Source organism: Hyla sarda, chromosome 6, assembly GCF_029499605.1.
Source record: "Hyla sarda isolate aHylSar1 chromosome 6, aHylSar1.hap1, whole genome shotgun sequence".
NCBI classification, from domain to species: domain Eukaryota; kingdom Metazoa; phylum Chordata; class Amphibia; order Anura; family Hylidae; genus Hyla; species Hyla sarda.
In genome coordinates this window covers 184402732-184430281 of record NC_079194.1, presented here as the reverse complement: position 1 = coordinate 184430281, position 27550 = coordinate 184402732, and the positions used below count along the sequence as shown (strand labels likewise).

Below are 27550 nucleotides of genomic sequence, written 5' to 3'. Positions count from 1 at the left end.
TTTCATGTACATGTTTTGTATGCCAGATAGCACCCCTGATCCTTGAGTACATTTTTTCACATTTAGCTTGAGCCCCCCCTCTTTTTCTTTGCTCTACGAGAGGTTAGACATGTAAAGCATCTGCATGACTTAGTGAGTAACATATGTAAGCATTGTTTTTTCTGTGATTTTTTTCTGTGATATGACAGACATGCTTTAAATCATATGGTGAAACAGCTGGATGACTGCCCTAGTCTTATAATAGCCTAAGCTTTTTATACTAGTTAGGTTTACGATATGGCCATGTAGGTAGATTGGTAGGTACAGTGGGGGTACACCTGTCTTCTATGGAAGGTCTTCTTTGAAATAGACTGATATTTCTGAAAGGCAAGGTTTCCACACTGTTTTGCATGTTACAAGAACACATTACATAATATCAGAGGATAAATGCTGGTATTCATTTAGTGGGAAAGTGTATTCTATACTGTTGATGCATATATCTGCCATTAATCATACATTTAGATTGGTATGGAAATGCCTAGTTTATTGTGCATTCACCCAGCCACATCCGCACATATCTAGTCCTATATGTGTGCAGGACAGTTAACATCTCAGTACACAGCATCCGGCACTCCCGTCACTCTACATATAGCACAGTATAAAAATTAACACTACTCTGCACTCAGCATTCCTAAAGCATTAACACTTTAATACACTCAGCATGTAATTCCCATTCCCACATCTGTACACACAGCATATTATCCCCAACGGTGGAATAAAGTTGTAAACTTAATGCTATCTCTCTTCTGCCTGCATTATTGTATCAAAGGAGCCCTGTGTGTTTTCATCCATATCTGAAGATAAAGCTGACTGTATGTACATTGTTGCAGAGCTGACATTCCCACAGGGAGACTGCAGGGGTCTGTGACAGAAGCTTTTCCTACCCTTTTCTGCAATGTAGTACAAACAGCTGGAAACCTTTACCCAACAAAGAACGTGCCAGCTAAATACTCCCTCTGCTGGGGGTTAGTGGTCTTGGTGAAGGCCTTGAAAGGAAATGTCTTTCTTATGAGCTATTAAAATTATTGGGTATCTGTAACCATGTGGATGATGTAGGACATTTGTAAACTATGTCAATGGGTGCATCCAATGGCTGCCTGATCTTAAACTTAAAGTTGGAGCAAAAGCGTAAACATTTTTACATTATGTCTAGCTAAACTGTCCTCAGGAAATAGCCCAGGTCCTGATGGATACACGGCTAGGTTCTTCAAATCACTGCGGGATGACCTACTACCTATTTTATGTAAGACTTTTAACTTCATCTACCCAAAATTGGGTTTCTTTTCCGCTTCTATCAGTGCATACATTACCGTTATACCCAAGGAATGTCGAGACCCTAACCAGCTACCGCACTATATCTTTCCTCAACACGGACAATAAGTTGTTTGCCAAACTGCTGGCGGACCACTTGGCGTTCGTCCTTGGGCCTCATCTCCACCCCGATCAATCTGGATTCCTCAGGTCTAGGGAGGCATGCGACAATACTGTGCAGGAGTTCTCCATAGTGCATCAGGCCTCTGTCCGCCGACAAACCCTGATGCTTCTCTCACTCGACGCCGAAAAGGCGTTCGATTGGGTGGACTGGAGGTTCATGGAGGCCTCCCTAACACAGATAGGCTTGGTCCATCCATGTTGGGTTGGGTAGCTGCCCTATATCATTACCCGCAGGCACGAGTGAGAGTAAACTGCTCCCTCTCTTCCCCTATCCGTATTCGCAATGGCACGCGCCAGGGCTGCCCACTCTCCCCCTCCTCTATGTTCCCTGTATGGAGCATCCTAAAGCACTCTGGAAGGACCCCCCTATTGAGGGGTTCTCCCAGGGGGGAGACGTGCAACTCTGCCCTGCATTTGCGGACAATCTGCTCCTCTATCTCTCCTCCACTCACACCTCCCTACCTGCGGTCTTGCGGACCCTCCAGCTTTACTCCCACTTTAGCAACCACAAGATCAATATGTCTAAAAGCGTGGCCTTGAAAATGACCATCCCCGCGGCTGATGTGTCCCGCATAAAGTGGGAGCGTCCATTTCAGTGTATCTGAGGGTCCGGGTCCCAGCGAATCCCCTTGATAGCTTTGCTCTTAATTTCACGTCCCTGTCCCTATCCATAGAGAGAGATCTGACGAGGTGGTCTACTGGTATGTTCTCTTGGCTAGGTAGGGCCAACATTTTAAAAATAAATATATCCTGCCTCAGCTGCTCTCTCTCTTTCAAGCGGTCCCTGACGCCATTCCCCTCCCCTTCTTTCGGAAGCTTGATAGGATGATCCTTTCCTTCGTTTGGGCGGGGCGACCATCGAGAATTGCTAAGACAATCTTGACCAAATGTAAGCAAGCGGGTGGGCTGGCAGTCCCAGACCAGGTTCTTGGACTTCTTCCGTGGTCGCATCTCGAAGCAATGGATAGATGTAGAAATCTCAGATGCTGCGCTTGAACTTACAACTCTCCCTTGGTTAGCCCCAGGAACACTCCAGGCAAGTAAGCTTGCTGCCTTACCTTGGGTGTCTAGGGAAATAGTAAAGGCAATTAAACTCTATTTGTCGAAATCAAAGATCCTCTCACCTGACGGACCATTAACGCCCATCCTAGGCAATCCCCTCTTTCCGGCAGGGGTTGGCTGTTCTTCCTTTCTCGGTGTCTCATACCCACTGGCCCTCCCTCTCAGGTGTTTCCTGGATGGCACAGTGCTCTGCCTTTACGATGACCTCGTGCCTGAGGCCAGACATATGCAATATCTTCAACTCCGTCACTTTGTGGAGACCGTGGGGTGGAATCTGCGGCTAGGTAGACCTCTCCTTCCTTTTGAGGAGATGTGTGCTTCCTCCTCGATGTCAATTTCATGCAGGGTGCAGGAAACTATGAGATTCCCTCTAGGTGGTACCGGGTTCCCTCAGTGTTACACAGAATGTACCCGACCATCTCTGACCTGTGCTAGGGTTGTGGGGGGGCCCAAGGTACCATGTCACATATTTGGTGGCCGTGTCCAACTCTTCTCTCTTTCTGGACTGTAGTGGTGTCGTGTATAGCGACGGTCATTGGCGTGTCATACCCTAACGGCCCTAAAGTACTCCTGTTGTCCATCCTACCGGTGTCTCGTTTGAAAGACACACTTCCCCCGACTGTCTCTGACTGGTACGGGGAGATCCTCTTTATATGCAGCATGGAAGAGTTGATGGCAGACTCCTCTGGCCATAATGCCAAGTATACTGCTCTCTGGCAACCATGGCTGGCCTTTGTTGAAACTCCACTTTACAGAGTGGATTAGACCTCATTTGTCTATAGGGGACCTCTTCTCCGACCTCTAATTTTACTACTGTTTGATTAACTATACTGACTGGCATTGGATTGTGGATGCAGTCCTGACGGAGGTGACTGCAGGAGCACAAGTTTGTTATTCTGGTTAATATTTTGCAAAACCCATTTCCTTCCCTCCCTTCCTTTTTCTTTTTCCTTCTCTCAATTCCCTTTCTCTTTCTCCTTTCCTTCCTCCGTCCCACTTTCTTCCCTCATCCCGCTTCTCCTTTTATATTCCCCTCCAGTGCTTTTCTCTTACCGGCTACTATTTTGCTGCATAGTTGCTCCTTACTGAATTTGTCACATGTCTAAGACACTTTTCCTGCATTACGGTATGGCTGTTTATGTATAGCACTCATGATACAGTTGTGTCTGTATTGCCTGCTATTTTCCTCTGATGTTCAACTGCGCTGGATTTATTACCCCTATGGTTTGTACTCCCCAGTTTTTATAAAATAAACTTCTTTTTGAATATTAACCCCTTAACTACCACGGATGTTAGCGATCACAGGGATGGAGCATAGTGACGTCACGGCTCCGCCCCCGTGTGATGTCACGGCTCCGTCCCCTCAATGCAAGCCTACGGAGGGGGCGTGATGCCCCCTCCGTAGGCTTGCATTGAGGGGGCGGAGCGTGATGTCACACAGGGGGCGGAGCTGTGACGTCACTATGCTCCGTCAGAAAACACAGATAGCCAGCACAACTACATGATATACGAGTGCATGCTGCTGTGGCAAATGCAAAGTATACAAACACAAAAGTTGCAGTGCAACATTTTATAAAAATTTTTTCAAAATGTTGTAAATATTTTTTTTTTTAAAGGCTCTCAGCACACTTTTTGATCAAAACGTGTCCCCCATCCTCCACGCGGAGGCGGCCATTTTCGGATGGTCCCTAACATACATTATGAGTCTAATACTCACAACTCTCACCTCTGCTGTGCATATAGCCTCTTGATTGGGTGACATGCTAGATCAACCATCAATTTGAACATTTAAAGGGAATGTGTCACCAAATTTTGTTAATTTTTTTTAGAGGTTTAATACATTTTTCAAATTTTTTTAATATTTTTGCAAATATTTTTAACATTTTTTATTTGTCACAAAATAAGAAAAAATAACTTGTCATATTTCCCACTCTTGACCAGCAGAGGGAGCTAACATGAGGAATCGGATGAATAGAAAGGAATTGCTGTAAAATGTGGCCTTGCTTTCCTGTAAGTCCCTCCTGTGTCTGTATGCAAATAGAGCGGGGGATGGGAATCTGTAGTCCACTAGCCAGAGCCATTTTGTCAGTGATTGATAAATGCAGACTACCAAAAGTCTCTCACGCACTTTTCTGCTCTAACGTCGCAGCTCCTCACTGCCAGCTCCTGCACTCCTCACTGCCCGCTCCTGCGCTCCTCACTGCCCGCTCCTGCGCTCCTCACTGCCCGCTCCTCACTGCCACCATATCATGCATACACAATGCCCCCATATCCATATAGTGCATACAAACAATGCCACCATATCCATATAGTGCATACACAATACCACCATACCCACACAGTACTTACACAATGCTGCTACATCCATATAGTGCCAACCATAGTGCTTACAATAATGGCAAACCCAGCCATATCCATATAGGGGGAGATGCATTAAAACCTGTCCAGAGGAAAACTTGCTGAGTTGCCCATAGCAACCAATCAGATCACTTCTTTCATTTTGCAGAGGCCTTGTTAAAAATGAAAGAAGTGATCTGATTGGTTGCTATGTGCAACTCAGTAATGTTTCCTCTGGACAGGTTTTAATGAATCTCCCCCATAGTGCATACACAATGCCGCCATAGCCATATAGTGCATACACAATGCCGCCATAGCCATATAGTGCATACACAATGCCGCCATATCCATATAGTGCATACACAATACCGCCATATAGTGCATACACAATACCGCCATATAGTGCATACACAATACTGCCATATAGTGCATACACAATGCTGCCATATAGTGCATACACAATGCTGCCATATAGTGCATACACAATGCCACCATATTCATATAGTGCATACACAATGCCGCCATATAGTGCATACACAATGCTGCCATATCCATATAGTGCATACACAATGCTGCCATATCCATATAGTGCATACACAATGCCACCATATCCTTATCGTGCATACACAATGCCACCATATTCATATAGTGCATACACAATACCGCCATATAGTGCACACACAATACTGCCATATAGTGCATACACAATACTGCCATATCCATACAGTGTATACACAATGCTGCCATATCCATATAGTGCATACACAATGCCACCATATCCTTATCGTGCATACACAATGCCACCATATTCATATAGTGCATACACAATACCGCCATATAGTGCATACACAATACTGCCATATAGTGCATACACAATACTGCCATATAGTGCATACACAATGCCACCATATCCATATAGTGCATACACAATGCCGCCATAGCCATATAGTGCATACACAATGCTGCCATATCCATATAGTGCATACACAATGCCACCATATCCTTATCGTGCATACACAATGCCACCATATTCATATAGTGCATACACAATACCGCCATATAGTGCACACACAATACTGCCATATAGTGCATACACAATACTGCCATATCCATACAGTGTATACACAATGCTGCCATATCCATATAGTGCATACACAATGCCACCATATCCTTATCGTGCATACACAATGCCACCATATTCATATAGTGCATACACAATACCGCCATATAGTGCATACACAATACTGCCATATAGTGCATACACAATACTGCCATATAGTGCATACACAATGCCACCATATCCATATAGTGCATACACAATGCCGCCATAGCCATATAGTGCATACACAATGCTGCCATATCCATATAGTGCATACACAATGCCACCATATCCTTATCGTGCATACACAATGCCACCATATTCATATAGTGCATACACAATACTGCCATATAGTGCATACACAATACTGCCATATAGTGCATACACAATGCCACCATATCCATATAGTGCATACACAATGCCGCCATAGCCATATAGTGCATACACAATGCTGCCATATCCATATAGTGCATACACAATGCTGCCATATCCATATAGTGCATACACAATGCCACCATATCCTTATCGTGCATACACAATGCCACCATATTCATATAGTGCATACACAATACCGCCATATAGTGCATACACAATAATGCCATATAGTGCATCCACAATGCCACCATATCCATATAGTGCATACACAATGCCGCCATATCCATATAGTGTGAATTTGGGTACAAAAACAGACATGGTGCACATCTACAATCTTGTATAATGATCTGATTGCTTCTCAGCATAATATAAAAAACTAACAGGTTGTTAGTATACATTTTTGATCAAAAAGTACAAGCCCACACGCCACGTCAAGGCCACCTATTTAGAGTGGGTCCCTAACGTCCCTAGCATAAAATGGCGCAGCACCGGGCGGCCCCAGTGCCCACAGGGGGGAACGACCCACTGGCAGAGCGGCCCCAATGCCACTCAAACCAGTCCATGGGCCGCACCCCCCGCAGACACGGTGCCACGGCAGCAACGGACGCCGCACAGCACCACACCAGTGTGAACAAGGTGTAATAGCTCACTTACCATATAGTGCATACACAATGCCACCATATCCATATCGTGCATACACAATGCTGCCATATTCATATCGTGCATACACAATGCCACCATCTCCATATAGTGCATACACAATGCCGCCATATAGTGCATACACAATGCCTCCATATAGTGCATACACAATGCCGCCATGTAGTGCATACACAATACCACCATATAGTGCATACACAATGCCACCATATCCATACTGTTATGGCACACTGTTATGGGGGATCTGTAGGTGACACACTTATGGGGGGATCTGTAAGTGACACTGTTATGGGGTATTTTTAGGTGACACACTGTTATGGGTGACACACTGCTCCTGTGCTCCTCACTGCCTGCTCCTCCGCTCCTCACTGCCTTCTCCTGCGCTCCTCACTGCCCGCTCCTGAGCTCCTCACTGCCCGTTCCTCGGCTCCTCACTGCCTGCTCCTCACTGGCCACTCCTGCGCTCCTCACTGCCCGCTCCTTGGCTCCTCACTGCCTGCTCCTCACTGCCCGCTCCTGCGCTCCTCACTGCCCGCTCCTCGGCTCCTCATTGCCCGCTCCTCACTGCCTGCTCCTGCACTCCTCATTAAAAAAAATTTTTTTTTAAATGTATATAGCATTAACTAGGTATTTAAATTCCAATAAAATAATAAAAAAAATATGTGACACTTTCCCTTTAACCCTTTAAGGACCCAGCCAATTTTCACTGTAGGACCCGGCCATTTTTTGCACATCTGACCACTGTCACTTTAAGCATTAATAACTCTGGAATGCTTTTACCTTTCATTCTGATTCCGAGATTGTTTTTTCGTGACATATTCTACTTTACGTTAGTGGTAAAATGTTGTCGATACTTGCATCGTTTCTTGGTGAAAAATTCCAAAATTTGATGAAAAAATTGAAAATTTTGCATTTTTTTTTACTTTGAAGCTCTCTGCTTATAAGGAAAATTAATATTCCAAATAAATTATATAGTGATTCACATATACAACATGTCTGCTTTATGATTGCATCATAACATTGACATGTTTTTACTTTCAAAGTTCAGCAGCAATTTTCAAATTTTTCACAAAATTTTCAAAATCTAAATTTTTCAGGGACCAGTTTCGTTTTGAAGTGGATTTGAAGGGCCTTCTTATTAGAAATACCCCAAAAATGACCCCATTATAAAAACTGCACCCCCCAAAGTATTCAAAATGACATTTAAAAGGTTTGTTAACCCTTTAGGTGTTTCACAGGAATAGCAGCAAATTGAAGGAGAAAATTCAAAATCTTCATTTTTACACTGGCATGTTTTTGTAGACCCAGTTTTTGAAATTTTACAAGGGGTAAAATGAGAGAAATCTTCCTAAAATGTGTAGCCCAATTTCTCTCGAGTAAGGAAATACCTCATATGTGTATGTCAAGTGTACGGTGGGCACAGTAGAGGGCTCAGAAGAGAAGGAGCGACAATGGGATTTTGGAGAGTGAGTTTTTCTGAAATGGTTTTTGTGGGGCATGTCACATTTAGGAAGCACCTATGGTGCCAGAACAGCAAAAAAAACAAAAACACATGGCATACTATTTTAGAAACTACACCCCTCAAGGAACACATCAAGGGGTACAGTGAGCCTTAAAACCTCACAGGTGTTTTGACGACTTTTTGCTAAAGTCGGATGTGTAAATGAAAAAAAAAAATGTTTTCACTAAATTGCTGGTTTTCCCCCACATTTTATATTTTTACAAGGGGTAATAGGAGAAAATGACCCCCAAAATTTGTAACCCCATTTCTTCTGAGTATGGAAATACCCAATGTGTGGACATCAAGTGATCTGCTGGCGCACTACAATGCTCAGAAGAGAAGGAGCGCCATTGAGCTTTTGAAGACAGAATTTGGTTGGAATAGAAGTCGGGGCCATGTGCGTTTACAAAGCCCCCCCGTGGTGCCAGAACAGTGGACCCCCCCCCCACGTGACCCCATTTTGGAAACTACACCACCCACAGAATTGAATAAGGGGTGCAGTGAGTATTTACACCCCACTGGCGTTTGACAGATCTTTGGAACAGTGGGCTGTGCAAATGAAAAATTACATTTTTCATTTTCACGGACCACTGTTCCAAAAATCTGTCAGACACCTGTGGGGCGTAAATGCTCACTGTACCCCTTATTACATTACGTGAGGGGTGCAGTTTCCAAAATTGGGTCATATGTGGGGGGTTCCATTGTTCTGGCTCTATGGGGGCTTTGTAAACACACGTAGCCTTCAATTCCGGACAAATTTTATCTTCAAAATCCCAATGGTGCTCCTTCTCTTCTGAGCATTGTTGTTCGCCCGCCGAGCACTTTACATCCACATATGGGGTATGCTCTTACTCAGAAAAAATGGGGTTACAAATTTTGGGGGGCTTTTTTCCTATGTTTCCATGTGAAAATGAAAAATTTTGGGTAACACCAGCATTTTTGTGAAAATTTTTTTTTTCATTTTTCCATCCAAATTCGTCAAACACCTGTGGGGTGTAAAGGCTCACTATACCCCTTGTTACTTTCCGTGAGGGGTGTAGTTTCCAAAATGGGATCACAAGTGGGTATTTATTTTTTTGCGTTTATGTCAGAACCGCTGTAAAATCAGCCACCCCTGTGCAAATCACCAATGTAGGCCTCAAATGTACATAGTGCGCTCTCACTCTTGAGCCTTGTTATGCGCCCGCAGAGCATTTTACGCCCACATATGGGGTATTTCTTTACTCAGGAGAAATTGCGTTACAAATTTTGGGGGGCTTTTTTTTCCTTTTAACACTTGTGAAAATAAAAAGTAAAGGACAACAACAGCATGTTAGTGTAAAATTTTAATTTTTTTTACACTGACAGGCTGGTGTAGCCCCCAACTTTTCCTTTTCATAAGGGGTAAAAGGAGAAAAAGCCCCCCAAAATTTGTAACGCAATTTCTCCCGATTACGGAGATACCCCATATGTGGCCCTAAACTGTTTCCTTGAAATACGACAGGGCTCTGAAGTGAGAGAGCGCCATGCGCATTTGAGGACTAAATTAGGGATTGCATAGGGGTGGACATAGGGGTATTCTACGCCAGTGATTCACAAACAGGGTGTCTCCAGCTGTTGCTAAACTCCCAGCATGCCTGGACAGTCAGTGGCTGTCCGGAAATGCTGGGAGTTGTTGTTTTGCAACAGCTGGAGGCTCCGTTTTGGAAACACTGCCGTACAATACATTTTTCATTTTTATTGGGGGGACACTGTAAGGGGGTGTATGTGTAGTGTTTTACCCTTTATTATGTGTTAGTGTGGTGTACTGTTTTTAGGGTACAGTCACACTGGCGGGTTACAGTGAGCTTCCCGCTAGAAATTTGCGCTGCGGCGAAAAGTTTGCCGCAGCTCATACTTGAAGCAGGAAACTTACTGTAAACCTGCCCATGTGAATGTACCCTGTACGTTCACATGGGGGGGCAAACCTCCAGCTGTTTCAAAACTACAACTCCCAGCATGTACTGACAGACCGTGCATGCTGGGAGTTGTAGTTTTGCAACAGCTGGAGGCACACTGGTTGGAAAACCTTCAGTTTGGTTCTGTTACCTAACTCAGTATTTTCCAACCAGTGTGCCTATAGCTGTTGCAAAACTACAACTCCCAGCATGTACTGATCGCCGAAGGGCATGCTGGGAGATCTAGTTATGCAACAGCTGGAGGGATCGCAACTACAACTCCCAGCATGCCGAGACAGCTGTTTCTGCATGCTGGGATTTTCAGTTTTGCAACATCTGGAGGGCTACAGATAGAGACCACTGCACTGTGTTGCAAAACTACAAATTCCAGCATGCACAGACAGCAAACAGCTATGTGGGCATGCTGGGAGTTGTAGTTTTGCAAGATCTAGAGTGCTACAGTATAGAGATCACTGTACAGTGGTCTCTAAACTGTAGACCTCCAGCTGTTGCAAAACTGCATCTCCCACCATGCCCAGCAGCTGTCTGGGCATGCTGGGAGTTGTAGTTTTGCAACATCTGGAGGGCTACAGTCTCAGACTGTAGCCCTCTAGATGTTGCTAGGCAACATACTGGCTTCCGTCGGATCCAGGGAGCCGTCCTCTTCTGCTGCACTACATCGCCGCCCGCGCCGATCACCGCCGCCGATCCGGTCCCGCAGCTTCCACCGACGGGTAAGTGGATCTTCAGCGTTCGGTCCCCGTCATTTCCCCGTCCTGCCCCGCCTATTGTGGGTGGGCAGAACGGGGAAAATGAAAGTAAACCCCCCCAGCCCCTAATCTGCTATTGGTGGTCGCGTCTAGACCACCAATAGCAGAGATAGGAGGGGTGGCACCTCTGCCACTTCACTCCTATGGCTACAGGGGTATCGTGGGTGTCTTAGACAACTGCGATCCCCCTTCTATTCCGGGTCACCAAAGACCCGAATGACCCGGAATCGGCGCAAATCGCAAGTGTGAATTCACTTGCGATTTGCGCCGATCACCGACATGGGGGGGGGGGTCTGATGACCCCCCTGAGCATTTGCACGGGGTGCCTGCTGATCGATATCAGCAGTCACCCCGGCCCGGTCCCTGCCCGGCGCGCGGCGGGGACCGAAATTCCCACGGGTGTACAGGTACGCCCTGGGTCCTTAAGACCCAGGTACAGAAGGCGTATCCATACGCCCTAGGTCCTGTATGGGTTAAACTCCCTCCTGGGAAAAGGGGGAGGGGTACATGGCTGGAGAGGGTGCCATTCCCTCAAAGTAGCATACAACAAAAAACACAAATAGCCAGCACAACTACATGATATACGAGTGCATGCTGCTGTGGCAAATGCAAAGTATGCAAACACAAAAATTTAGACCAACCAAAACGATCTACCAAAAACTCCTACCTACACCAATATTGATAAATTTCCCCCAACATATATGTGTGACCATGTGTATGCAGCAGAGCTGAAAGTGTGATTGTGTAAATGCAGCAGAGCTGAGAGTGTGATTGTGTATATGCAGCAGGGCTGAGTGTGTGATTGTGTGTATGCAGCAGAGCTGAGTGTGTGACTGTGTGTATGCAGCAGAGCTGAGTGTGTGACTGTGTGTATGCAGCAGAGCTGAGTGAGTGATCATGTGTATGCAGTAGAGCTTAGTGTGTGATTGTGTTTGTGCAGCAGAGCTGTGTGTGTGCTTGGTCATGCATACACATAATCATACATTCAGCTCTGCTTCATACACATGCCGCACACTAGGGATCGACCGATTATCGGTATGGCCGATATTATCGGCCGATAATCACGATTTTGGGCATTATCGGTATCGGCAATTATCTTGCCGATAATGCACCGCCCCCACCGCACCGCGACCGCCACCCCCTCGACCCGCCGCACCGCACCTCCGACCCACCGCACCGCGTCGCACCCCCCACCGTGATGCTAGGCGGTATACCGGTATGGATTTTTTCCCATACCGCTATAGGTCGGGCCCCTCCCCCACCCTCCGAGTGAATAAAAAAATTAAACTTACCCGTAATGGGGGTGGTCCAGGCCATCCTTCCTTCATGTAGTGTCCGGGGGCGTTCCGGGTGGAGGGTGGTCCGGTCCGGGCTGTCCTTCTTCTCCGGCGGGCCTCTTCTCCACTCCGGGCAGGCTCCGGCCTAGTATGCTGCATAGACGCCGCTACGCCGTGACGTCAGGTGCGTCGCTGCGCACGGGCGTCACTGCGCAGCGACGTCTATGTTGCGTACTAGGCCGGAGCCTGCCCCGAGTGGAGAAGAGGCCCGCCGGAGAAGAAGGACAGCCCGGACCGGACCGGACCACCCTCCACCCGGAACGCCCCCAGACACTACAGGAACGATGGATGGCCCGGAGCACCCTGGCAGGTAGGGGAGAGAAGCGGGTGGTGGCGGCGGCGGCCTATGGCCCCGCAAAAGCCACTGCAGATCATTGATTTAAAGCGCCCGATTTAAATCAATGATCTGCAGCGGTGTCGCAGGGGGTTAAATAGCCGATAACTTATACCGAAATATCGGTATAAGTTATCGGCTCTCGGCCCTAACCTGCACCGATTATCAGTATCGGCCCTAAAAAAACTATATCGGTCGATCTCTCCCGCACACTCATTTCTGCTACATGTACATGATCACACACTCAGCTCTTGTACATGTACACAGTGTTTACCAACCAGGGTGCCTCCAGCTTTTGCAAAATTGTAACTTCTAGCATGCCAACTTTTGCAATACTTGGAGGCATTCACGTTGGTAAACACTGATATAGAGGTAAGGGGACAGATTGTTTAGCAAAATTACATATTTTTTAAACCCAGACATTCTGTGTACTGATTTATGATTTTACTATTGTGCAGAGTTTTGTTCGGTGTACACTGCTTCTCCAGTACTTCTAGCTATGTGAGCAGTGTACAGCGGGAAAATGCCACAGCTCTGTGAAGTATGAGGTAGAGAAGGAGTGCACGGTAGAGTGAGCGGGGTCGTTTCTATATTTGCGCAAAATTTATAAATGAGCAAGAGTGTAAATTAAACAAGCAGTGTAAAGGGGTAGATCTGTGTCTACAATAGACACCTAATGATAAATGTCCCCCTATGTGTGTGTTTGGTGTGTAGATACCGCCTATTACCTCCAGCTGCTGTCACATGAGCTGAGCATATGTGGTCTGACAAGATGGCACAGCCTGCAGGTATCCTGTGTGGCACAGCTTCTGTGACTATATGAGCTGTGACAGCAGGAGCCAAGAGGACCTCTACTGCGCCACAGCCTGCGGCAGCAACTCCTCCACCTCTGTATGCTTATTCACACAATACATACTGATTAAATAAGTTATTTGAAGTAAGTCCCACTGACAGACCCTCACACAAGCAAAAATGAATATAATCTCATTAACCCTCTGGCTGCCATAGGGAGAAGTATTGAAGGTGCTTTACAGGGGCCGCAAAGTGCATATTGAGGTCTAGAGAAAGTCTTTGTTCTTTATGTGTCATGAAATTCACAATTTAGAATTCCAAGAAAATATCTACTAAAATGGCAGTTATCTATGTCCTATTATCTGATGTATTTTCTTGCTCTCTTATTCAGTGGTAGAAACGCACTTTTGACACCCATTGCTATACTGGTAGAGGTTGGGGCTCTGCTTGTATGGTGACTTCAGCATTGCTGTATTGAGCCACATTGCTTAAAGCGCAACTGTCATGAACTTATATGTAACCTACACACAGCCTTTATACTGTGTGCAGATTGTGTCTACAGTAGGGTTTTTACCTTAGTTTTCTCTGCTTTTATCACCCCAAAAACGTTTTTGATAGCAGAGCATTCTCTGCCTCTAGCACTGCGCAGGCGCACTGAGGAGGCAGGCAGCGGGAGCGAGCGCTTGCCAGGATAACACGCTGTGATGTGCACGGGGGATAAGCTAAGATGCTCATGCGCTGTGTCCTGTGTGTCAATCACATAGCGGTTCCAGCGGTGACGTACAGGGGATAGGTGTGTCGGCGGCAGGGCACAGCGAACCTTGCACCACGCCTATCCAACTGTGTGCAGCTGCTATCAAAAACTTTTTGGGGGGTGATAAAAGCAGAGAGAACTAAGGTAATAACACTATAGTAGACACAATCTGCTCACAGTACAAAGGCTGTGTGTACGTTATATAGCCCCAAGTTCATGACAATTGCGCTTTAATGCATTTTCTCTCCTACTTTCTCCCTCTGTCACTTATTATGTAGTTGTAGTGTTCTATTCATGAACCAGGGAACTCAGGATAGAGTGTGCTATTTGCCATTTCTGAAATACATTCTGCAATGTACAAGACTTTTAGGAGCGTGAATTTACGTTTTTATTATACAATAATACAATGTCAGAAAGTTATGGGCTATAGCCTGAAACGGCATAGAATCCTGCAGAAAGCAATGACCGACTCCAATGCGCATGTGTAAGTCGTGTCCCACAGTAAACTTAATCACATTGGCTGCAACTTTCTAGAATGCTCCTTGACTGGGTTCTCCCTTTATGTTCCTTGTCTTGTTACTAGTTCCCTTTCACCCATCCAGGATATCATAATTCTATGTACGAGCCCATAAACGATAATCCAGACTTCTTCCTTTGAAAATGTATATTGTCCTATACTTAATTCCCTTACGCATAACACATAGTGCCTGAAGTGACGTTTCCGTCTGACGTTAAAATATAAAACTTTATGATACAAAGATTCAGCAAATGGTGTACTTTGTCTCCACCTTCTGGTTTTGTTTGGTACTACTATTGTAGCCAAGCTTCTTCTCTGTTATCTTTATTGATATATTAGTATTTCAGTGGTATTTAGTTTATACATGTGTAACAAGCTTTTCTTCTTTTTTTTTATTTTGTTCATGAACTCATCTGCATTTCTGGTTTGCTACAATAGTTTGAACAGCCTATAGATGGTGCTGTGCTCTGTATTTTGAATTTACAGCATGCTTGCTGGTTAGTAAGCATATATAAAAAGATCAAATGGTCTCTAACAAGAAGAGTCACAAGCGAGTCATCATTTAGACCTTCGTATAAAACTTGTATAATTCATGTTCCAGTCAATTTAAATGTTCTTCGCAATGTTTGTAATTGTGTAGTGAGTATAGAATTGTACAATAATGGTCTGATCTGAAATTGTTATAACATTGACCTCAGAATCTCCTAACATTTTGGGTTGTAAAGATCTTTGTGTGTCCATGGTTACAGACTACAAACAGGTTCTGTACATAGTCCCATCCTGCAGTCATTTTACCTTTTTCTACTGTCTGTGAGTTACACATTGGTCACTAACAAGAAATCCTTAAAGTCAATGGCCCACATTTATCATTGCAGTGCAAGTGAAGCATTTTTTTACTCCTTTTTTTGTGTGCTGATAATGTGTAGGAGCACCAAATTTATTAAAAGGTAAAAGAGCTTTGATAAATTTTGTCCAGGTCACATTTTCTGAAATTTCTGTCTACACATACACCAAAAAGCTACACTATGTCTGGGCTGGTGTAGTTTTAGAGACTTTTCAGTGGCTTTGCACCTTTTTTTGCTCCTTTTTACAAAAAGGTGCAATGATAAATCCCTTCCATATCATGTCTATTTCCCAAATCAGTGGATTGCAACTCAAAATCAGTGGATTGCAACTCAAAATCACCAGAAATGTGTAAACAAAAAGGGGCAAAAAAAGGCGCAAAAAACCCTGCTTGTGCCTTTTTTGCCCCTTTTTAGACACAAAAAACAGTCTAAAGACAATGATAAATGTGGGCCAATGTGTGAAGCTCCTCTGGTAAAAAGTATGTATCCATTAGGATTGTATGTACCTGGCAATATTTTGTGTTAGAAAGGAATAGTGCACGAGTCCCAGACTTGACTGCCCAGGGACCAATTCTAATATGCTCTAAGGTACAGTACAACTATTTAGTGTAGGTTGTCAAGAGTTGGCTCCCTCTAACCTGTAGACCAGGGGTCCTCAAACTACGGCCCGCGGGCCACATGCGGCCCGCGGAGCGCATTTACCCCGCCCGCCGAGTGTTTTTGCCTTAGGACATCCCTGTGTTCCGAAAGATGCTTTCGGAACACAAGGATGCCTCTGAAGTCCCTGCGGCCCGCGTTTACTTTAAAAACGCGGGGACCGCCGGGAGCAGGCGCAGGCAGCGAAGTCACTGACGTCCCATGTGTGCGCCCATGGCAACCGAGCGCGGAGCGGAAGAGAAGAAGCAAGGACGCGCGCGCTGGCAGTAGGTAAGTGTTTACCAGCGGCTGGAGGCTGTATGCCTGTGGGGGAACATACTGCCAACGTAATTTGGGGGACTATACTGCCAGCCTAATGTTAGGGAACATACTGCACCTAATGTGGGGGAACATACTGCACCTAATGTGGGGAACTATACTGCCAGCCTAATGTGGGGGACTATACTGCACCTAATGTGGGGGAACATACTGCACCTAATGTGGGGGAACATACTGCCAGCCTAATTCGGGGGAACATACTGCACCTAATGTGGGGGAACATACTGCACCTAATGTGGGGGAACATACTGCCAGCCTAATGTGGGGGAACATACTGCACCTAATGTGGGGGAACATACTGCACCTAATGTGGGGGAACATACTGCCAGCCTAATGTGGGGGACTATACTGCACCTAATGTGGGGGACTATATTACACCTAATGTGGGGGAACATACTGCAAGCCTAATGTGGGGGACTATATTGCACCTAATGTGGGGGAACTATACTGCACCTAATGTGGGGGACTATATTGCACCTAATGTGGGGGAACTATATTGCACCTAATGTGGGGGAACTACAACCTAATGTGGGGGAACTATACTGCACCTAATGTGGGTGAACTATACTGCACCTAATGTGGGGGGGGGGGACTACAACCTAATGTGGGTGAACATACTGCAAGCCTAATGTGGGGGACTATATTGCACCTAATGTGGGGAACTATACTGCACCTAATGCGGGGGAGCTATACTGCACCTAATGTGGGGGAACTATACTGCACCTAACATGGGGAACTATACTGCACCTAATGTGGGGGAACTATATTGCACCTAATGTGGGGGAACTACAACCTAATGTGGGTGAACTATATTGCACCTAATGTGGGGGGGGAACTACAACCTAATGTGGGTGAACTATACTGCACCTAATGTGGGGGGGGGGGAACTACAACCTAATGTAGGGGAACTACTACCTAATGTGGGGGAATTGTACTGCACCTAATGTGGGGGAATTGTACTGCACCTAATGTGGGGGAATTGTACTGCACCTAATGTGGGGGAACTGTACTGCCAACCCTAATTTGGGGGAATTATACTGCCAACCCTAATGTGGGGGAACTACAACCGAATGTGGGGGGATCTATACTGCCAACCTAATGTGGGGGGAACTGTGCTGTGTAGTCCACTAATAAGATATATAAGTGTGCATAGAAATTTATTCATGTTTTGTTATCTATAGTTCGGCCCTCCAACGGTCTGAGTGAGCGTGAACTGGCCCCCCGTTTAAAAAGTTTGAGGACCCCTGCTGTAGACCCATGTAAAATTATGATTAAGTGGTAAACCCCCAAAACACGTCAAGCTACCTGTCCTGCTGAGATGTTTGTACAGCCATGCTTTTAAAAGATGTTCTAATAAAGGGTCTGTGCTTGGGATACAATGTCAGCAGGGAGCAGGAGAAAGCACTGTACGTATCTCCCCGCCGAGTTACGCTGCGGCTGCGGAGAGAGCCCCCCCTCTTCAGACTGGTGGAAGTGCTCATCACACTGAGTGAGTAGGAAGCACTTACTGATGCAGGAGGCCTGGGAGCTATGACAGCCTGGCTGGATGGGGGAATCCTGTAGCTCCTGGCTCCTCTCCTCAACTATCCTGTCTGACACCATATAGGTCTGCAAACAGTTATGAGTTAGCTGCTTTTAACTCCCCTTGTAGTTTCTGCTTCTGTATGTGATAACACAGCTCAGGAGGGGGAGAGGGTTACAGCGAGAGTGCAGGGACATAATCCCAGCTCTACACAGCAGAGTGCTACCTGCCATCCTTGATAAAGCCACATATGGTGGCGAAACATGTAGGATGGTAGCAGTGTACAGATTTTAATTGCACTAGTATCCACCATAAAAATAAGGAAGAAGAGGTATTGCACACTGCAGGTGCAATTGCCTCAGAGTGAAGAAAGTAAATGCACTATTAGTCAGCACTGGATAGCGCTGAATATCCCTCCCTAAGCTAATTCTGATCCAGAATAGCAATACAATATAAGGGATGGATAGTGGATTAAGTGGTGGAACTAGTTGTGGTTTTAATGTTATTCCCTCGGTTAATTAATTCTAAGAAACTGATTAAAAGTTAAGTTTTATAGGAGTAAGGAAAAAGGGGGAATTGGTGCCTTATGGGCACAATTGTTCTTTAGTAGTCTAGTTACCCTCCCCTTCTCTTGGGGCAATTTCTTGCTGTTGTTGATCTTTTTTCACTTCAGCCCCTGCCACCCTCAAATATCTGTGCAAGTCCCTGGAGCACTATATCACTCATGCAACCTCACAGAAGATGCAGGTGCTAGATGGAGGTGCCAGAAAAAAGCAAGAATGCTCTGAAACACTGGGCAGATGATCAGATGGATGGGGGAAGGAACCAGTGAGAGGGAACTTCAGCATAGAGCTTGGAGACTCTAAAGGAGAAATGAATGATCTGGTAATTGTTATCACTATGAAAAAAAATGCCTCCTTGGTGTCCTGCTCAGTAACTATGGGCATATAAGTAGCCAAGTATGTAGGTAGGTAACTAGCCAGGTAGTCAGGTATGTAGCTAGGCAGTTAGGTAGGCATGTATGTAAATAAGTTAGGTAGCCCAGTAGGTGAGTGTTTCCCAACCAGGGTGCCTCCAGCTGTTGAAAAACTATAACTCTCAGCATGCTCAAACAGCCTTTTGCTGTCTAGGCATGTTGGCAGTTGTAGTTTGGCAACACCTGGAGGCACCCTGGTTGGGATACACTGTCTAGGAAGGCTTCTAAGGCAGCGTTCCCCAACTAATGTACCTCAAGCTGTTTCAAAACTGCAACTCACAGTTTGCTCAAACAGCCTTTGGCTGTCTGGGCATGCTAGGAGTTGTAGTTTTGCAACACCTGGAGGCACCCTGGTTGTGGAACACTGTCTTGGAAGCATTACAATGCAGTGTTTTTTTTTTACAACCATAGTGCCTCTAGATTTTGCAAAACTACAACTCCCAGCAAGCCCAGTCTGGGCATGCTGAGAGTTGTAGTTTTCCTACATCTACAGAGGGACATGAGATGGCGGTGGGGTCGTGGTGTTGCCGACACCTCTACCCCACCTCTTCACCATGTGGGTCAATGTAGGCAGCATAGTTCCCCCACATTAGGTAGGCAGCATAGTTTCCCCACATTAGGTAGCCTAGTTTCCCCACATTAGGAAGCAGTTTCCCCACAGTAGGAGACTTAGTTTCCCCACATTAGGTAGCATAGATTCCCCATATTAGGTAGCAGTTTCCCCACATTAGGTAGCATAGATCCCCCACATTAGGTAGCATAGTTTCCCCACATTAGGTAGCATAGCCCCCCCCCCCAACACAGACAGACAGACACAAACACAGACAGACACACACAAACACAGACAGACACACAGACACACTTACCTGGCAGCGCTTCTTTCCTCCAGCGGCGACCTTACTAGTGACGTCACTGATGTCCTACTGCGCGGGTCGGCGGAGGAAAGTCACTTGCACGACGTCCCCCGACAGGCCCAGGCCGGCCTGCAGGCTAACTGTCTTAAAGTGGCTATTGCGCCACGGCCGCTTTAAAACAATGAGCAGCGGCGGGACCGAGACCTGGGGCTATTGGGGTTGCACCTGGGGCTATAGCCCCATTAGCCCCCCGGCGATGCCCCTGCTACGCATCGTATTAGACAGCAAGTGAACAGTTAAAACTGATGTTAGGACCAAATTATGCCACATTCCTTGACAGGCACTGTTATCACATAATAGTAAATGCTAGTTGCTTTACCCATTTTAATTTTAGGGCTAATCAGTGTATATTAGATACCTTTTAAAATAGCTAGGTTATGGTCAAACAGTGCAACCTTTGTTGGTTTATGTCGTCAAAAATCACATTTGGTTAACCATCTTCATACAGTTACAATTTTGACTTTATGTTTGAAAAATGTGCAATTCTTATTGCATTTATTCAAATTGTACTAAACTTGCAATATAAGATTGTCTTTATATGAACAAAAACAAAAAGACTGTACACACTCTGCACAAATTACATGCAGCCAGCCACTAAAGCAAAATCTGAAGAATACCATTTTCATGAAGTACATTCATTGAACTTCACATTAACCTCTATTGGAAATCACCTTGCTGTGGTTTTAAAAACACAGCTTCTTTACTGGCAGACCTTACACGTATTGATCATTGTTATATGTACTTAAAGGACAAGTTTCATGAACAAAAAGGTATCTCCTATCCGAAGGATAGGTGATAAGTTTTAGATTGCAGGGGTCCGAGCCCCGGGGCCCACAGCAATCTCCTGTTTGGAGCCTCGGTTCTCTAGCACATTAGCGCATCACAGCCCCCGCCCGAAGCCGGAGCCGTCACGCCCCCTTCATATAGCTCTATGGGTGAGCCGTTTGGCAATCTTGGCTCTCCCATAGAGCTTTATGGAGGAAGCCTGGTGGCTCCCGCTTCGAGCAGGGGGCATGACGCACTCCTGTGCTAGAGAAGCGGGACTCCAAACAAGAGATCGAGGGGGGCCCCAGCGCTCGGACCCACCCCCCCCATCTAAAACTTATCCCCTATCCTTCGGATAAGGGATATGTTTTTGTTCATGATACTTGTCCTTTAATGATTTGATTTGACTTGCCATTTTTACTAAGCCACATTAAACATAATAGGGGATGATCAAATGTGTATGAAATTTTTTGTCTCCATCACTATTTATATAGTTACTATCAGAGTACTCAGGTTTGCCCAGTATTCCTATATAAACCTCATACCCTGTCCTTGTATCCCGTCCTCATATCCCAACCTCATGTCCTTGTATCCTGTCCTCAGATGAACCTGAGCTTTGATGTAGAAATTGTAGACAGAAAATAGAAGTGGATGTGGCTTTGTGGGAGAGGTCTGGCTTGCAATCCGTACCGACACATTTACCCGGAGATGCGGAATTTGTGGAGTAAGGTGGGGCTAAGCTGTGATGAAGAGCTTGTGGTTGAAGGACCTGCGTAGTGGGGGTATCGTCTTTGAGCTGAAACAAAAAAAAAGCCTGAAAACTAAGTGGGCATGGCTTACATGAGGGGCGTGGTTTGCAGGCTCACCAGGAGATGCAGAGTGGAGCTTGTGGAGTTGGGTATAAGAAGCCCCATAGACAAAAACCCTTCCCCTTGCATATGGGAGTGAGTTACGATAAGTTTAACTATCCTATATTTCAGTTTTTTAAATAATTTATTTACAAATTATGGTGGAAAATAAGTATTAGGCCACCTACAAACAAGCAAGATTTCTGGATATCACACTCCATACTCCACTATGGCCAAGACCAAAGAGCTGTCGAAGGACACTAGAAACAAAATTGTAGACCTGCACCAGGCTTGGAAGACTGAATCTGCAATAGGCAAGCAGCTTGGTGTGAAGAAATCAACTGTGGGAGCAATTATTAGAAAATGGAAGACATACAAGACCACTGATAATCTTCCTCGATCTGGGGCTCCACGCAAGATCTCACCTCGTGGTGTTAAAATTATCCCAAGAATGGTAAGCAAAAATCCCAGAACCAAACGGGGGGACCTAGTGAATGACCTGCAGAGAGCTGGGACCAAAGTAACAAAGGCTACCATCAGTAACACTACGCCGCCAGGGACTCAAATCATGCAGTGCCAGACGTGTCCCCCTGCTTAAGCCGGTACATGTCTGGGCCCGTCTGAAGTTTGCTAGAGAGCATTTGGATGATCCAGATGAGTACTGGGAGAATGTCATATGGTCAGATGAAGCCAAAGTAGAACTTTTTGTTAAAAACTCAACTCGTTATGTTTGGAGGAGAAAGAATGCAGAGTTGCATCCAAAGAACACCATACCTTATGTGAAGCATGGGGGTGGAAATATCATGCTTTGGGGCTGTTTTTCTGCTAAGGGATCAGGACAACTGATCTGTGTAAAGGAAAGAATGAATGGGGCCATGTATCATGAGAGTTTGAGTGAAAACCTTCTTCCATAAGCAAGGGCATTGAAGGTGAAACTTGGCTGGGTCTTTCAGCATGACAATGATCCTAAACACAACGCCCAGGCAATTAAGGAGTGGCTTTGTAAGAAGCATTTCAAGGTCCAGGAGTGGCCTAGCCAGTCTCCAGATCTCAACCCCATAGAAAACCTTTGGAGGGAGTTGGAAGTCCGTGTTGCCCAGCGACAGCCCCAAAACATCACTGCTCTAGAGGAGATCTGCATCAAGGAATGGCCCAAAATACCAGCAACAGTGTGTGAAAACCATGTGAAGACTTACAGAAAACGTTTGACCTCTGTCATTGCCAACAAAGGGTATATAACAAAGTATTGAGATGAACTTTTGTTATTGACCAAATACCGTATTTATCGGCGTATAACACGCACTTTTTAGGCTAAAATTTTTAGCCTAAAGTCTGTGTGCGTGTTATACGCCGATACACCCCCAGAAAAGGCAGGGGGAGAGAGGCCGTCGCTGCCCGCTTCTCCCCCCTGCCTTTCCCTGCTTTCGGCCCTTCTCACCCCCTGGCTATCGGCGCCGCTGCCCGTTCTGTCCCCCTGACTATCGGTGCCGGCGCCCCATTGCCGGCGCCGATAGCCAGGGGGAGAGAAGCGGCGCCGACAGCCAGGGGGAGAGAAGGGGCAGCGGCACCCATTGCCGGCGCCGCTGCCCCGTTGCCTCCCCCCATCCCCGGTGGCATAATTACCTGAGTCGGGTCCGCGCTGCTCCAGGCCTCCGGCGTGCGTCCCCGGCGTCGTTGCTATGCGCTGAACGGCGCGGCGCATGACGTCAGTGCGCCGCGCCGTGCATAGCAACGACGCCGGGGACGCACGCCGGAGGCCTGCAGCAGCGCGGACCCGACTCAGGTAATTATGCCACCAGGGATGGGGGGAGGCAACGGGGCAGCGGCATCGGCAATGGGTGCCGCTGCCCCTTCTCTCCCCCTGGCTATCGCCGCCGCTTCTCTCCCCCTGGCTATCGGCGCCGCTGCCCGTTCTGTCCCCCTGACTATCGGTGCCGGCGCCGATAGCCAGGGGGTGAGAAGGGCCGACAGCAGCGCTCTAGACCCCAGGAAAGGCAGGGGGGAGAAGCGGGCAGCGACGGCCTCTCTCCCCCTGCCTTTCCTGGAGGTATATCGGGGTATACACGCGCACACACGCACCCTCATTTTACCATGGATATTTGGGTAAAAAACTTTTTTTACCCAAATATCCTTGGTAAAATGAGGGTGTGTGTTATAGGCCTGTGCGTGGTATACCCCGATAAATATGGTACTTATTTTCCACCATAATTTGCAAATAAATTCTTAAAAAATCAGACAATATGATTTTATGGATTTTTTTTTCTCATTATGTCTCTCATAGTTGAGGTATACCTATGATGAAAATTACAGGTCCCTCTCATCTTTTTAAGTGGGAGAACTTGCTCAATTGGTGGCTAACTAAATACTTTTTTGCCCTACTGTAAGTAATGTGAATGAAGTTTCATTGAAATATCTCCAGCCATTTGGAAGAGATTACACAAATACGCACATTCTGTGCATACATAAGTCACTATCCTCAGTGAGCCTCTCAGTGTAATTTTTACCTCTCAGGCATTCATATACACTTGGGCCCATTTGCCATGTGGAAGAAAACCCAAGAAAACAATGGGGCAATATGCAAACTTCATGTAGCTATAGTTTTTATACAGTGTGCTAAAATTAAAAAAAATAGGTTTGTCGCCATCAATGAAAAACTAAAATACTGCATTGACATAATTATTCAGACCCTTTACTCAAAACATAGTTGAAGCACCTTTGGCAGTGATTACAGCCTCAAGTCTTCTTGGTTATGAAGTCAGAAGGTTTGCACACCTGGATTTGGGAATATTCTGCAATTCTTCTCTTCTGATCCTTTAAAACTTTGTCAGGTTGGATGGAGACCGTCGTTGAAAGCCATATTCAGGTCTCTCCACAGATGTTCGATTGAGTTCAAACCAGAGCTCTGGCCTAGCTACTCAAGGACATTCACAAAATTGATCCTAAGGCTAAGTTTCCACTTGTTTTTTTTCTGGCAGATTTTGGAAAACTGCCAGTGCAGTTTTTGAGCCAAAGTCAGAAGTGTATTCACATGTAAAGGACGGACTTACACTTCTCCTCCCTTATGGATCCACTTCTGACTTTGGCTCAAAAACTGCAGTGGCAGTATTTCAAAAACTGCCAGAAAAAAACCAAGTGGAAACTTAGCCTAAGACACTTCTGTGTTATCTTGGCTGGGTTCTTAGGATCATGGTACAATTGAGGTCAAAAAGTTTCATCTCCATTTCAGCAGACCAAAGAATCTTGTTTCTCACAGTCTGAGAGTCCTTTAGGTGCTTTTTTGCAAACTCCAGTTGGAATTTCACATGTCTCTAACTAAGGAGAGGCTTCTTAATAGCGGCTCTGCCATAAAGATCAGAACAGCAGAGTGCTGCATCAGTTCATCAGCTTAAAGAAGTCCATTGGCATGAAACAGCTGTCCCGAAAATGCCCCTGCAATCATACTCGATCCCCCGCAGCAGTGAGTGCAAGTTTGATTTCTCCACTGGATATACTTACACATGTTTCTAATACAAGCACCCCATTCATAGGGCAGGGTTAAGTCACCTCGCACTTTAGACTCATTGGGGGACATGTATCATTATTTGTGTATGGTAGAAGCAGCTTACCCCTTTCGCCGAATTCTAAATTATGCGCAGAAGCGCTAAATTTATCAATCAAGCGCAATGAGTTTCATAAATTGCGGGCAAATATAGTAATCTCCTCAATCCACTCCACTTGAAAAATAAAATCGATGATTTAGAGCATCTTGCTACTTCATGTCCAGGATGGCTTATATTTACGTTAAAAAAAAAGGTACTTGCGGAAATTTTTTGGGTGTAAAGGACAAGTACGCAGTTAATAAATCCATGCATACTATAGATGTCAATCCAAGGTACCGCGTATCGCGACATCAGGAGGAAAAGCTCTATCAGAATGTACGCAAAAAAAGACGCAAAAAAAGAGCTTGCGCAAAGTTTTGCGCAAGTATTTACACACAAAAACAGTGTAAATTCTTTGATACATGTCCCCCATTTGAGTGTTTATGCTGAGTTCTGTTGGTAGTGCCAGACTTGTACCTTGCGTGAAGTGGAGTGCTGCTGTGGTGTTGACATTCTGGAAGCAGCCCTTTTTCACCTTAAGGACTGAGCCCTTTTTCGCAATTCTGACCACCGTCACTTTACGCATTATTAACTCTAAAACGCTTTTACTGAATATTCTAATTCTGAGATTTTTTTTTCGTGACATATTCTACTTTACTTTATTTTGGTGGTAAATTTTCGACGTTACTGGCATCCTTTTTTGGTGAAAAATCCCCAAATTTCATGAAAATGTAGAAAATTTCGCATTTTTCGAACTTTGAAGCTCTCTACTTGTAAGGAAAATGGATATTCCAAATAAATTTTATTTTTCTTCACAAATACAATATGTCCACTTTATGTTGGCTTCATAAAATGGACATATTTTTACTTTTTGAAAAAATTTGAGGGCTTCAAAGCAGAGCAGCAATTTTCAAAAATGTCATGAAAATGGACAGATGTTACAGAACTACAACTCCCAGCATGCCTGGGCAGTCTAGGCATGCTGAGAGCTGTAGTTTGGCAACATCTTGAGGGCTGCCGTTTGGGCACCACTGTAACAGTGGTCTCCAAACTGTGACCCTCCAGATGTTGCAAAACTACAACTCCCACGCCTTCCTAGTGGTTGCCACAGTAAATATCGCTTTACTTTCACTTTCATTCTGGCACCAGTTCATATAAAAAAAATGTTTTCCACTGGAGTACCCCCTTTAACCCATCTTCACACAAGATATTTGAAGCCCAGCCAGATTGACCATTGGTTTTTTGGTCAACTCTCGTACAATCCCCCCGCCCACACCCACACACCTGATTACATCGTGTGGTAGGGCTGCCAGCTCTAGGAAGAGTCCGGTTATTCCAAACTTCTTCCTTTAAGGATTATGAAGGTTATTGTCCTTTTGGGAACTTTTAATCCAGCACTATTTTTTTGTACCCTTCTGCAGAACTATGTCTCCACACAATCCAATCTCTGAGCTTTACAGGTAATCCTTTCTCTCTCATGGCTTGTTTTTTCTGAGATGCATTGTCAGCTGTGAGACTTTATAGATGGGTATGTCTTTCCAAATTCATGTTTAATCACCTGAACTTACTACAGGTGACTCCAGTCAATGTGTAGAAACATCTCAAAGATGATACGAGTAACGGGAGGCTATCAAAGCTAAATTTTAATTGTCATAGCAAATGGTCTGCATACTTATGTCCATGCAAAATTGAAGTTTTTCCTTTTTAACAAATTAGCAAAATTTCTGGAATTCTGTTTTACTTGTTTTTTAAATTGTTTTTCCATTTTTTTTATTTTATTAGCACAGTGGAGAACATTTGGCTTAGCCAACCCCTTTAGGGTAGGGTCACACATGCCGTATTTTGCTGCGTATTTGCTGCTGCATATTTTTCAAAATATGCAGCTGATTTTGCTACCCATTGACTTCAATGGATAGGAAAATATGCAGCATAAAATGTACAGCAAAATACGGCAGGTGTAACCCTGCCCTTAAAGTGCAGGGCAGCTGCTCCTTTTGTAAATGACAGTGTACTGATTGCTGTACCTACTGCACAATACTCAGCTGATTTTGTTACCCATTGACTTCAATTGGTAGGAAAATATGCAGCAGCAAAATACGGCTGGTGTGACCCTACCCATAAAGCTCAGGGCAGCTGCTTCTTTTGTAAATGTCAGTGTACATATTGCTGTGCCTAATCATATTCCCATAACGCTGCAGTGTAA

The 27550-nt window shown here is 45.3% G+C and overlaps 1 protein-coding gene across 6 annotated transcripts in view; it reads left to right on the top strand.

The window, feature by feature from the left end:
• The window catches only part of CDH15 (cadherin 15), a 120117-nt gene that overhangs the window by 10165 nt on the left and 82402 nt on the right, over positions 1 to 27550 (top strand). Inside the window, exon 1 of one of the 6 annotated variants that reach the window (XM_056526027.1) lies at positions 14427 to 14551. The exons of 4 other annotated variants lie outside the window; for them this stretch is intronic. The gene's annotated coding sequence lies outside the window, so the exon portion shown is untranslated. Of the gene's footprint in view, positions 1 to 14426; positions 14552 to 26786; positions 26808 to 27550 lie in introns of those variants that run through there. One more of the 6 variants, XM_056526026.1, reaches the window with a different exon arrangement.